The following is an 11,928-nucleotide window of genomic DNA, read 5'->3' on the forward strand; positions in this document are numbered from 1 at the left end:
CTAGGGACTAATGCAGCTGGTGACTTCAAGTTGAAACCAGTGCTCACTTACCATTATGAAAATCCTAGAGCCCTTAAGAATTATGCTAAATCTATTCTACCTGTCATCTATAAATGGAAAAACAAAGCATGGATGACAGCAGATCTGTTTACAACATGGTTTACTGAATATTTTAAGCCTCCTATTGAGACCTACTGCTTAGAAAAATAGATTCCTTTCAAAATATGTACTGCTCACTGACAATGCACCTGGTCACCCGGGAGCTCTGAAGGAGTTGCACAATGAGATTAATGTTGTTTTCATGCCTGCTAATACAACATCCATTCTGCAGCCCATGGGTCGGAGTAATTTCAACTTTCAAGTCTCATTCTTTAAGAAATACATTTTGTAAGGCTACAGCAGCCTCTAAGAGGATTAAATGGTAATAGACAATTTTTGAGAAGTTTTTCTGTAAGGCACATTACAGGAAAAAAATTGTAGAGGCATTTACAATATTACCATTTCAGGCCCTTTAAATTTTTAAAAATTCAGTTTTATTTGTATAACCAAGATTAAGTGAGTTTCTGCCAGAAAACCATTCTTCCTGTGAAAATTCCAAACATTTTTATTACTGCCACTCTATTTTGCTGTATTCTATTGCTTTTCTAATTTTTGTATTTATTGTTGAGGATAGCAGACTTGATTAAGGTCACTTTTAATCAAAAGAGGACCACATTTCTCCTAATCCACATAAAAGGCACTCTTAGGCCATTTGAGCAGTGGGTGCCAACTCACTAACCATTTTGGTTTCTGCCTGTTTCATAATGGCAGGATGTCTTCATAAAGCTCAGCTGATTTTCATTATCTCTGGTTAATCAGGGGCCTCATATGTGCACCTAAATTCTTCATATTCCCATGTGGTGATTTCATTGCCTATGTAGAAAGATTCCTCATTTTAAACAAAGAAATCTGACATCATAGTGTGTTTAAGAATTACCTTTTAGTTTCAATACTTTTTCAATTCACAAATAAATAAGATATTAAACGGAATAGTTCCTTCAGGCACGTTATAATTTTTAGTATTAGAACAGGTTCCAGTGAATCCCTAAATGAAAAGGACATTTTGAGTCTGAAAGAAGAAAAAGGATTTATGGACATAATAAATTAGAAATAGAAGGAAAAAAAAGAGAGAAAGTGTGCTTTTTTTGGGAAAACTCTGATTTTTATAAATATTTACATTTATTTTTATTTACCTTTTTATACTATCAGTATAGAGCCAGCCACTTCATCTTTTCAGAGTCCAAGAAAAGGAAAGGCATAAAAGACAATAGCCTTAATTTGCCAGAGAACACATTTAGTTTAACATAAAGGAAAATTGCCCTATGGTACAATTATTAAGTTTGCTTCCAATATTGTCTTCCCTGAGATGTGAAGACTTCCTTCTCAGATGGTGAAGTTTAATACTCTTTGTGCACTTCCAGCCCTTCCAAGAGCCTTATCTCGGAGAATTAATTTATTTCATAAACCTCTTAAATGGGGCTTATAGATCAAGGCCCTTCTAAAAATAGGATTTGTTGTAGGGGTCATCCTTGGACCTACCACATCTAGAGTTAGCCTGGTTAGTGGTTTGAAGTAGATTCTGGAGTGAGACTTCCTGGTTCAAGTTTTGGCACTGCTAAGTAGCTGTATGACATTAGGCAAGTCACATAACCTCTCTGTGCCTCAGTTTCCATATCTGTAAGATTTGGATAATAACTATGAGTTCTGTCATTAAGTTCGCAAACTTGTTGCAATGATGTTGCTAACCTTTTTTGATATCAGAGCAATTATTCATTATGAATTTGTACCAACTGGACAAACAAAACAGTTAACCAAGCTTATTGTTTGGAAGTGCTGAAAAGGCTGCGTGAAAATGTCAGACGAAAACGACCTGAACTTTTAGCCAAGAATTCATGGCTCTTGGATCACAACAGTGCACCAGCTCACACGGCACTGTCTGTGAGGGAGTTTATAGCCAGTAAACAAATAACTGTATTGGAACACCCTCCCTACTCACCTGATCTGGCCCCCAGTGACTTCTTTCTTTATCCAAAGATAAAAGAAATATTGAAAGGAAGACATTTTGATGACATTCGGGACATCAAGGGTAATACGATGACAGCTCTAATGGCCATTCCAGAAAAAGAGTTCCCAAATTGCTTTTAAAGATGGACTAGGCACTGTCATCGGTGCATAGCTTCCCAAGGGGAGTACTTCAAAGGTGACTGTAGTGATATTCAGCAATGAGGTATGTAGCGCTTTCCCTAGAATGAGTTCGTGAATGTAATTGCCAGACCTTGTAGTACTCATGTCAATGCTACTTGTAAAGCTTAATTAAATGAGTAAATTGCTTTGGAATACTGCCTGGCACATAGTAAATACCGTATTTCCCCATGTATAAAACGCACTCTTTTTTGAAAAATTTGGGGTCTAAAAACTGGGTGCGTCTTATACAGTGGTTGTAGTTTTTTGTTTTTTTAATTATTTTTTATTGTGAAATACACATTTTTTAGAATTAGTTTTAGCTGTATAACACAGTGCAATAGTTACACTTTTTACCCCTCGAGGTGACAACCCCCTCCCTCAATCTGCCGCCCCACTTCCCCCCCAATATCATACATATCTATTACAATTCCCTTGACTCCACTCCCACACTATACTCCACGTCCCGTGACTATATATATATATATATATATNTATATATATATATATTCACTTATAGTTGACATACAATATTATACAACATCAGCTTCAGGTGTACAGTGCAGTGATCAAGCCTCTACCCCACCCATGATGCGGTCTCCCTAGCAAGACATGTGACCATCTGACAACGGGTTGTAGATTTTTTTTACTTGCATTTTCCGCTTTTTTCGCGCTTGTTTTTGCACTCATACAACCACTGTATAAGACGCACCCAGGTTTTAGACCCCAAATTTTTCAAAAAAGAGTGCATCTTATACATGGGGAAATACGGTACTACATAAGTGTTAGCTATTATTATCATTATTATTTAGGTTAAGAACACCTTCTGTCGTGCGGCCGAGTGGCGCATTGGTTAGAAGTTGGCTTGAGAGGCCAGTTCAGAGCAGCAGGGCCCTGGTTCAGATCCCACACGAGGCCCAGTGATGCTGTGCCCTGGACAGCTAAGATGGTGAACAACAGCTCGACCTGGAGCTGGGCTGCTGTGAGTCCCCGGTGATGGCGAAGGCTGCAGTGGGGCTGGCCTGCAGCGGGCATGAGCTTTCACGAGCTGCCATGAGTGACCGTCCAATGGCCAGTGAGCCACTGCCTTAGCCAGGAAGAGCACAATGATAATACCAACATGGACCAGTGAAGCAACGTCCTCCACAACTAGACTGAAGAGCAAAAGGACAGCAACTTGTCTGTTCCCCTTCCTCGATTCCCCAACACTGTTCCCCTCCCATAATTCCCTAATAAAATCTTTAAAAAAAAAGAATACTTTTTGTATGTTCCTCCAGGACCCCCATTCATTTATTCATTCGTTCATTCACTTGCTTCTTTCTGAGCACTCTGCTGAGCACTGCACTGAGTTGTACCAGTCTCACTATTTCACTAGCTGTTGCTCAGGACATGAACTGGAGACGTCATGGACCAAGACAGTTCCTGGATTTCTTTGTATCCCCTATCCCCTCACAGTGAGTGGCACATAGTAAGTGTTCCACTCTGGAAACTGACACAAAGGCGATCTGATACCAAGAGCAGTGATTCTTGTGTTTAAAGCATATGTGTGCTAAGCTAGTCTTAAAGTGCCAAAGATGAAATAAAAATATAGTTACCATATTTCCCCATGTATAAGACGCACCCTTTTTCAAAAAATTTGGGGTCTAAAAACTGGGTGCGTCTTATACAGTGGTTGTAGATTTTTTTACTTGCATTTCCCGCTTTTTCGCGCTTGTTGTCTTTGCACTCATTGTTTCGCACTTGTTACCGGTATATTACGGTAGGTTACGTTTTGGCACGTTCTGCCCAGAAATGGCTCAGAAAAGATTTTTGTACAGTGCTGAATTCAAGTTAAAAGTGATCCAGTTTGCAAAAGTGAATGGAAATCGTGTTGCTGAACGTAAGTTTGGTCCTCCAACTGAGAAAACAATCTGAGACTAGCTATGAGAAGAAGAAACCCTACTAAAAACACCACGGCAGAAGAAGGCCATGAGAGGCAATATATGAAGACAGTGATTCGTCATCAGACACACATGAGGACAAGCTAATGGTTGGGAGTATTGACAGTGATGAGTTGTATGAATTTTTATGAGTAAAACTTGAGTTCAATAACTTTATGTGTAATACGTTTTTTTTCAAATTTCGGGTCCCAAAATAAAGGTGCATCTTATACATGGGGAAATACGGTATATAGAGCTGATGTGATTTGGACTTTTGACCTGTGATTTTTCTAGTGTTTTCCTTAGCATATGCTCAGCTCAAATACAGTAACTGATACCCTGGGATCTGCTGTGACTTTATCTCAACTTTTGAACAAATTAATGCTTTCACCAAAGCCAGGAATCTAAAGGTCTCAGAACTACCTGGACACATTCTTAGAATTTGTAAGCAAAACAAGGAGAAGCTCCAGGGATGATAGTGTGACCCTTCCTCCACAGTCAGATCTTCCAAGGAACGCTTGTGATTGCAAAGAGACCACTGCGTTTGAATCTTCAAGAATAGTAATCAATGTTGTTCAGTAATTTAGCAACCACACACACCGAATATGGGTGCCACATACTATATGTGTACAAAAATGCACAATAGTACCAATAAAAGTGTATTACATTTCTCAAGGGGAAGTTAAAGTTTTTATGGGATTAAGAACTGGGAACTAGAATAATAGTATCTAGGATCCAAGTAATAAATACCTGAGCCTCATTTTTTATGGTCTACCCAGATATAGGACGACTTGTGAAAGTTATTCATTCTTCCAGCTTTTCGATGAAATCAAGAAATGTAATATATTTGAAAATCAAATAAAATGTTTTTTCTGAATAACCACATGAATATTTTAAATATTAATATATTCAGTGTGATTTTATATCAAATATGTGCATATTTCACTGGAAATATGAAAGGGATAGAGTAGATCATTTCTACCATCCCTTTAAATAACTTCCCTGTGATGAAGATGTGTCAGTTTTGTGCAGGCACCATCAGTAACCTGGTTGATAGAGAAAACAGTTTGGGGGATACCAGCACCTGACCCGACTGGCAGAACACATGCAACTGAAGTGGAAAGCTGTTTCTAGGACTCTCCAGTGCCGGGACTCTACTTTCGTATGGTTTGGTTCTCTCAGGGAGCAGGGAGGCCAGCGAGGACATGAGAAAGCTGAGCCAGGTTCGTAGCGGTGGGCCAACAGCATCTTCATAATTCTGTCTTTAAGAAGAGTCTGCTCATGGCACTTGAGTTTTTCCAGAAGGTAAAATTAGAATTCTTTCTTAACACACAAGGTATGGCAATTAACTTCACGAACTCATCATAGAAAAAGTGCAACACACCTCATTGCTGAATATCATTATGGTCACCTTCAAAGTACTCCCCTTGGGAAGCTATGCACTGAATCCAGCACCAGGTCTACCCTTCGAAGCAATTTTGGAACTCTTTTTCTGGAATGGCCATCAGAGCTGTCATCATATTACCCTTGAAGTCCTTGAATGTCATCAAAATGTCTTCCTTTCAATGTTTCCTTTATCTTTGGGTAAAGAAAGAAGTCATTGGGGGCCAGATCAGGTGAGTAGGGAGGGTGTTCCAATACAGTTATTTGTTTACTGGCTATAAACTCCCTCACAGACAGTGCCGTGTGAGCTGGTGCACTGTTGTGATCCAAGAGCCATGAATTGTTGGCAAAAAGTTCAGGTCGTTTTTGTCTAACTTTTTCATGCAGCCTTTTCAGCACTTCCAAATAGTAAACTTGGTTAACATTTGTCCAGTTGGTACAAATTCTTAATGAATAATCCCTCTTATATCAAAAAAGGTTAGCAACATCATTTTGACTCTTGATTTGGACTGACGGAACATTTTTGGTCGTGGAGAATTTGCTGACTTCCATTGTGCACTTTGATGATTTGTTTCAAGGTCATATTGGTAAACCCATTTCATCACCAGTGATAACACGGCCCAAAACGTCGTCTTGCCTCTCCAAAAGAGGCAAGTCTTGGCCAACTTCGACTGTCCTTTGCTTTTGTTCATCAGTGAGCTCCTTCGGGATTATTTTTGCACATATCTTTGTCATGCCAAGATTTTCAGTTAAGATTTTCTTGTTTCTCTATTGATGTTTACTTGGTCTGCTATGCTTCTCATAGTCAGCCGACAATTTTGATGCACAATTCGATTAATTTTTGCAATGTTTTTATCAGTTCTGCTCATTACATCACCCTGATGTATCTTCACAAGTGACACATTCTCTCCCCCCAGAAAAACGTTTAATCCATTTGTACACTGTACATTCTTCATGGCATTATCTCCATAAACTTGGACTAACATGCTGATTTCACTTCCACTCTTGCCAAGTTTACCAAGAAATGTAATGTTTGTTCTGTGCTCTAATTCAAGCTTAGACATTCTCACGATGGCACACAAAAACACGCAACAACAATAATGAACGTCACTCAGCAAGACACCGCCACACGTCAACATGAACACTACTGTGAGACACTGATATACCAAAGCTATGAAATCTTATAGAGCTGTTTGTACAGTGCTGCCAACGTAAGTGCAAGGTGGCAAGTTTGCGAAGTTAATTATCAGACCTTGGATAGCATCCAGGATTTCTGAGGGACTTCTGGAGTTTTTATAAAGAATGCCAAATACCCTAGATATTGTATTCTGACACCAAAGCCTCTGTTAACATAAGTTGGTTGGCTTTGCCATTCTCATGAGCCCTGACATCACTGTCAACCCCTATTTCTTCTCCCATAGGGTGTGAATGCATCAGTAACAGCCCCTCAGCACAGGTGGGAGGACAGTAAGAAGAACCTGTCCTGTGTGGTACTGGACCCCGCCCTTAGCCCAGAAGGGCAGTATTATGATTTTACACACATGTGCACACAAACACTTGCATGCTGAGTACCATTTGGTAAAGCCATTGTTGAGCAGCAATCACTTTGGCCCAAAATGGGAGACCTGGGTTCTACTCTCATTTCGTCTGTGTGGTATGCACAAACCACTCTGAGCCCTAGGTTTGCTCATTTAATCCAAATGAGGAGTTTGGATTAGACCAAAGTTTCAGAAGAAGCTTTGATGCGCAGGTGAACCACCTGGGGATTTGGTTCAAATGCAGGCTCCGATTTAGTAGGTCTGGGACAGGGCCCAAGATCCTGCTTTTCTAACCAGCTCCCAGATGATGCTAATGCTAATGCTACTGGTCCACACTTTGAGTAGCAAGGGTTATATGTTATTTTATTTTATCCTCTCAACCACCCTATGATATAGGTATTCTTAGCCTCATTTTAAAGATGAGGGAAATGGGTTTAGCTCAAGCTGACACAGTTAGATAGCAGGACTGGAATCCAAACTTGGGTCTAACTGGCCCCTGAATTTAGACACTGTAAAAACTTTATACTGCCTTTCATTTTCTTCTTTCTGGGGCTTGGAAGAGTAGCTGCAGTTTTATAAGGTGTATAACCCACTTGGGAGGAGTACCTTAGCCATTATGAAAATCTGTATTGCCATAAATGCAGAATAATATGTAATTCTCTTTTTTTTCCATTAGAGGAAAAAAATACTGTAGCGGCATAGATAATGTGTAAGGTAAACTCCAAAGCCTGTTAATACAGGCTTATTAATACAAGCATATTAGGAAGCTATTTCAAGGCTATTCAATTTAGACTAATTTATTTAACGAACTTTTAATCCACCTTATCTTGCTAGGTCCAACGTGTCACATATTTTATATTGGTGGACATTTCTATCAAATGATGGGATATCAAACGCTGTGGTTGGAGCACATGCAGAGCACTCAATGTTTCTACATAAAAACCTCTCTGTGTTGTAATCTTTAAGCACCAAGAATACGTTAGTAAATTATTCTATGCTATAAGCTAAGGTCCACAAATATCAAATAAACTATTACAATTTGTTGAGTCTGCAGGGTTTGTGTTCTTTTAAAATCCTCATTCACGACTTTAATCATAGCAACCTTACTTAAAATGTACTGTTTTGTTTTCTAAAGGCCAAATTCCAGGGCTTAATTTTTATGTGGAAAATTTCATCTCAGGCAAAATTTTACCACATAGTCATAAACCTCAAAGAATGAGAATTTGTCATGGACAGGGCCATCAATTCTTAACAGGAATGACATTAACAGGCATAGGAGACATATAAAAGGGCTCCAAGCGCCTCTGGCAACATGTGGAGATACAGATACATGGATTTGCAAGTTCTTGCCCAAAAGGAATCAGGCAATCAGGCTAAAATTATCCAAATAAGTCCATATAAATTGACTGACATCCTTTGGTTAGTTTCAGGAGACTTCAGTTTGTTGGCTGTTGGATAATTCTGAGTTCACAGCCCAGAATGATAATTGGGTAGGTAGGAGCTTCTGAGTCAGACTGTCCAAGGTTCCAACCCCTAGCCTGCCTTTTAGCAGCCGTTTGACCTTGAAAAAATATCCTCTTTGAGCCTCAGCTTCCTCCTCTATAAAGTGGGAGTAAGAAAAGGTGCCTCACAGGGTTGGTGGGAAGATAAAAGATATAGTGCAATGCTTGAAAGTACCTAGAATCTAACAGTGGATCTTTATAAATGATTATACGTACTAATTTTCTGCTGTGTAGCCATTGTAAAGGTATTTGTAACTCTCAAATTATCTGTATCTGTGAAAATTTGTGTTGGGATACCCACTGAGGGTGGGAGAATGGGAAAGGGGTAGGGACCAGATAGCCAGACATGACCGATCCCATTGTAATGAAATCAGAGGCTTGGACCAGGCTAGATGCTATATGTGACAGAGAAAAATTCTGGTATAGCAGAGCACCTCTTCACTACCCAGAGATTTTTCTCTGAAGCTAATGAGATCTGAGTATGCCCTGAGCTAAAATCCCTGCCCTGTGCTGCCTCTTTTGGCCATTTAGGTCATGGGAGCTCCCAGCTACCTCGGCTTGTTACTATATCCCGATCTTGGCTAGAAGCCAGTCCTAGAGCTTGTTAGTTCCTTAAATAAGCAGCTACCTGCAGACGGAACCTAAGACGAGTCGGCCCTACAGTAAATGCTTGTCTGTCAGACTGCACTGAAGGTCCAGTGTATTTCCTCCTAAGGACTGTAACTGCTTAGTTAATATTTGTCAGATAAATTAATGAACTGAAGACCTTTATATACAAACCCTTGAAGATGTTGGTAGTGTGAGCTTGTGAAGGCAGAGGCTCTTCAGGTTTTTGTTGCTATCAACTGACCCTTGTGAAAATGTCTGGCTTAAGTGACCCTTCCTGGCACCTTTCCAAGGCCCCTGCTACACAGGGAAACCTCATACAGCTTAGGACATTTTATTAACTACACAAAAGTTACATTAGTAAAATCAGCCATCAGAGTACTCATTTTAAAGATGCATATTTAAAGATAATGAGGAAGGAAAGAGTTCTTGAATGCAAGTGTTTTTTACACTTTTCTACTTTTGTGTTTTTGTTCAGCAGACTAGTTTCTTCCCACACCCTTCTGCTGTGTGTGCTGCCATTTTCTCTGAATTAAGGGAAAAGAAATATTGGCACCTATCATTTAAAAAACCCAAGTGATTCACATACCATCGGGGCCAGATAGAATGAGATGTTTATCGTGTGTGCTTTCTTCCTGAAGCATCCGCATCAGGCTGGTGCTTAAAAGGGAATAGGAACAAAATTAAGAACACCACCTGGTGGCTTCGCCCCAACAACCCTTCAGTGAATGCAAAAGAGTGGTGTTGTGCCTGAGTTAACCCTGCAGCATGGTGAGCAACACAAACGCAGCCCCCTGTGGCTCCGATGGATACCCACCTCAGCCAGGGGTACAGAACACATCCCGCAGGAATGTGTGCCAGCCAGCTTGGTGTGAGGTGTGGGCAGTGTCTTGAAAATAAACTGTCATCCATAAAGTCAAAGGCTTTTAAAGTGATTTTTAAACAGTGAGAACAATTAAACAGATGAGCAAGGAGCTTAATTAAGATTGATTCCCATGACCCAAATGCCCAGTTGATAAGGATCCCAGCCAAACAAAATAAGTATGTTAAGGTAAAGTTGAATACCCTGTAGCCATTAGAAATGTGTTCATTCTTTTTTTACTACATTAAATATGCATTTTAAATAATGTTAAAAATCCCGAAGTGGACTATTTCTAACTATATAAAATGCTAATATGTCCATTTAAAAAACACAACAGAACAGATTTTCAGGTCTCTAAATCTCTAGATTGTTGACTAAATCTCTAATTTTAAAAAACAGACTTGCATAACAGTCATATACAATCTTGTGAATAGTACTCTTGAAGGACCTAATTCCAGAGTGATCCTATCACCATGACTGAACTGACTAGAAAGCACCATCCCCAGAAGACAAGAACCTCAGGGCTACAGGAACAAGAGACTGCCCGAGGCTCAGCTTGAGTGGGAGCGGTCTCCTACTGCTTCCTGATGCTGGTTCTTCTCTGAGGCTTCCCTGAGCTGGGTGAGCACATCCCAGCCCAGGCTCTGGAGTCTCGCACTCTTCATTCGCCCAGTCACGTGACTCTGAGAAGAAATCTGAGGAAAGTATAACATAAGGGAGGGAAGTTACATTTTAAAATCATGAATTGCTCAAGAAAAATCAGGCTGTCTTGATTGGCACATGCAAATGTATACAACTGTTAATTTTCCAGCTGAAATTCCCATTTCTTTTATCCACATGAAAAATCTTCATGATAATTCTTTTGTTCCTTTCCTGCCCAACCCACACCCCAGTAATTAGAACACGAGAGGACGAGGAGGTGACATCAAGCCCAGACACTGTTCTTGGCCCCAGGTGACATGCTGGGGCAGACAGCAGGGACCAACTGCTGACGTAACTGTCCTCGTTTCTAATGCTGGTAGTAACCAACAGAGTTTAGTTTTGCTTTGACAACTCCTCTTACAGCCAAAACTATTGTTATGGCCCACATGTCATTGCTATTTACCCTAAATAAGGAAAAACAAAGGCTATTCTGGGCACAGAGCAGTGCTTGTGGTGGGGGTTATTTGCAATATTACCATGGCATGCTGCCCTTTTCACTGAGGCCACCATGATTTTTTCTGAAAAGTGCTCTGACAGAATGCAGCCTTTTCTTAAGTCTCTTTACACAGCCTCAGGGCATCAGAATGCACCGGAGATGTTTTACACACATATGAAACAAACTGTTTAGACCTCAGGGGAAAAAATAGACTGCTTGCACAAAGTGAACTAGGAAAAAGCACCCTCCGGAGATATGTCTCTGCTTTAGTAATTTTAATTGCCTTTTCTCATTACCTGGGATTGTTTTCTGTAATTTCTGAACCTTGTAAACTAAAACTGCATAGTAAGATTGAGAATCCTGACTTTATAGGATTCTCTGTGGTATATTTGTACTAACATGCAATGAGAAATAATGATGACGAGAGGAGGAAGAGAAAAGAGAGGAAAAGAGCTGACAGGGAAAGGGGGGAGAGAAACTATGAGTGTTTCCTGCTGTGGTTATGACTGCCGGTTGCCAGTGCAGAGCTTAGCTGCAAGAGCCGTACAAGCTGCACTCCTCAGTTAGAGGCTTTGGGGAGAGGAGGACCCAAAGGACAGCCCACAGCCTGGCTCCTGGTGTGAGGGGCGCTGTGTGCGCGCTCTGAGTGGGGACGTGCTCTTGAAGCTCAATCCACAGCCGGGAAGCATGAGTAGCTAAGTGTCCCTGACTGCACATGTTGGTAAGTGCTCTCTCCTCTCCCCTCCTCTCCTCTCCTCTC

General features: G+C 40.4%; 1 protein-coding gene across 21 annotated transcripts in view; it reads left to right on the top strand.

The window, feature by feature from the left end:
- The window catches only part of LDLRAD4 (low density lipoprotein receptor class A domain containing 4), a 578,686-nt gene that overhangs the window by 530,568 nt on the left and 36,190 nt on the right, over positions 1-11,928 (top strand). The window contains exon 1 of one of the 21 annotated variants that reach the window (XM_019668253.1): positions 11,766-11,889. The exons of the other annotated variants lie outside the window; for them this stretch is intronic. The gene's annotated coding sequence lies outside the window, so the exon portion shown is untranslated. Of the gene's footprint in view, positions 1-11,765; positions 11,890-11,928 lie in introns of those variants that run through there. 21 annotated transcript variants of the gene reach the window in all.

The sequence above is a fragment of the Hipposideros armiger genome, unplaced genomic scaffold, assembly GCF_001890085.2.
Source record: "Hipposideros armiger isolate ML-2016 unplaced genomic scaffold, ASM189008v1 scaffold_522, whole genome shotgun sequence".
In the NCBI taxonomy this organism is placed as follows: domain Eukaryota; kingdom Metazoa; phylum Chordata; class Mammalia; order Chiroptera; family Hipposideridae; genus Hipposideros; species Hipposideros armiger.